General features: G+C 37.9%; 1 pseudogene; it reads left to right on the top strand.

Annotated features, from left to right (window-relative positions):
- The first annotated feature begins 229 nt into the window (after positions 1-229).
- LOC149251279 (nuclear transport factor 2B pseudogene) lies at positions 230-840 on the top strand (annotated as a pseudogene).
- Positions 841-1,687: the final 847 nt, after the last annotated feature.

Genomic DNA, 1,687 nt, shown 5'->3' with positions numbered 1-1,687 from the left:
ACTAATTTTGAGACACAGTGAACGCTACCTGAAGCGGAATTCTATTCACATTTTACGAATAGCGTTTGATACTCTTAAAGCATTCTGTTTGGTGAAGATCTTTAGTGCATCAGAACTCTGTTCATGCCTTTCAATGATCAATAGTATATCAATTGCGTTTGGATGACTTTAATACATTTCGTATATAGTGTTTGTTGTGGAGAACCGAGGGAAGATCATTTCTTGTCGCATGGGTTCTAACCTCATGTTCTTGAAATGCATAGATGTTCTTGAAATGCGTAGATGGTTTGGGGAACTCGTTCTCTCGGTTGGTGCTTGAGAGATAAAATGCGCCACCATTTGTTAATACATGCTTAGATGAGACCTTCTGATCTTTCACTGAAGATGGTCCAGGAAAAGAATTCGACGTGAGTGGAGAACATAGTGGGGAAGCTCACCAGCCTCCCATTCCAGCAATGCAAGCATAACATATCCACTGTGGATTGCTAGCCTTCAGGTCCCGCTGGCGGCATGCTTGTATTTGTCAGTGGCAGCCTGCAGTTGCCCGGGGAACAACATCAGCTGAAGTTCAGTCAGATGTTTCATTTGATGCCTACGCCAGCAGGAAGCTACTATGTTTTTAATGATATATTCCGGCTAAATTATGCATAACTATGTTGATTAGTCTACTTTGGGGAATAAGTTTTTTTGGATGGCAGTTTGATAAACAACAGGATTAGGTTTGGAAGAATTTTTGGTTGAAAGTTCTACTAGAATGGATGGATTATGGATTCTTTTTGTCATTGTAATGGGCGAACACGTTTTTCACCAGTCATGATATTGTGAAGGTTGTAAACTGAATGGAACTTGTCTTTAGTTACATTGATTAAATTTACCAGGGGAAGCTATTTATGATTATTCTCAGGTATTACCATTAAAAAAAAAAGGAAAGTGATAACGTCCATGGGCTTCTTTATGGCTGATCTTTAAAGATGAAGAACCCTTCAAATTGATCTTATTGCACTAAGCCGAGTATCTGATTGTTGCTCATGATAGCGCTAAGGGCTACTAAAATTTGATTCCTTGAATCCTTGCGGTCTTTATTCCAGACTTTTATACTTGAGAGATGACATTGAGATTAATTTGTATAAGGTATTTTCTGTGGTTGTTTGGGAAAATTTCCAGTTAAAAGAGGTCGTGTTTCCACCTGTGTAAATTGTTGGTTGAGAATATTTCTAGTTGATTCTAATCAATAGTGCAGAAAGGGGCTAATCCCCTTTAGTTTCTTTGTTGTACGAATCACCCTTGTTGTGCGTCGAAGGTTCCAACTGTTGTGTTCACACCAATATTCAATCCAAGTTCCAAGCAAGTTTGCAGTTGCTGTTGCCCCAGTTGTGGTATTAAAACTCATTATAGTGCATTCGACTGCTGCATAAAGAGTTTGGTGGGCTGATAGTAATATTTTGTGTTGCACACTGATCATTTGCTGACATTTATAAAGGATATTGTTGTGTACTGTGACTGGATATTACTTTTCTGCATTGAGTAGTAGTCATGATCAGTTTTTAAGGTGTAAATCAGACATTGAAGAAAAAATGGCCAGAATCAGTGAAGTATTACAGTTCCTTAAAACTCTGATATTATCTATTGTTTATGACACATTACAAATTAGCATAGGATCTCTCTCTAAAATTCAGACATGTCTATA

This window comes from Pinus tabuliformis, chromosome 7 (assembly GCF_031772625.1).
Source record: "Pinus tabuliformis cultivar Carrire ecotype Pingquan chromosome 7, CPIR1, whole genome shotgun sequence".
Classification (NCBI taxonomy): Eukaryota; Viridiplantae; Streptophyta; class Pinopsida; order Pinales; family Pinaceae; genus Pinus; species Pinus tabuliformis.
This window is presented reverse-complemented; position numbering and strand designations above follow the sequence as displayed.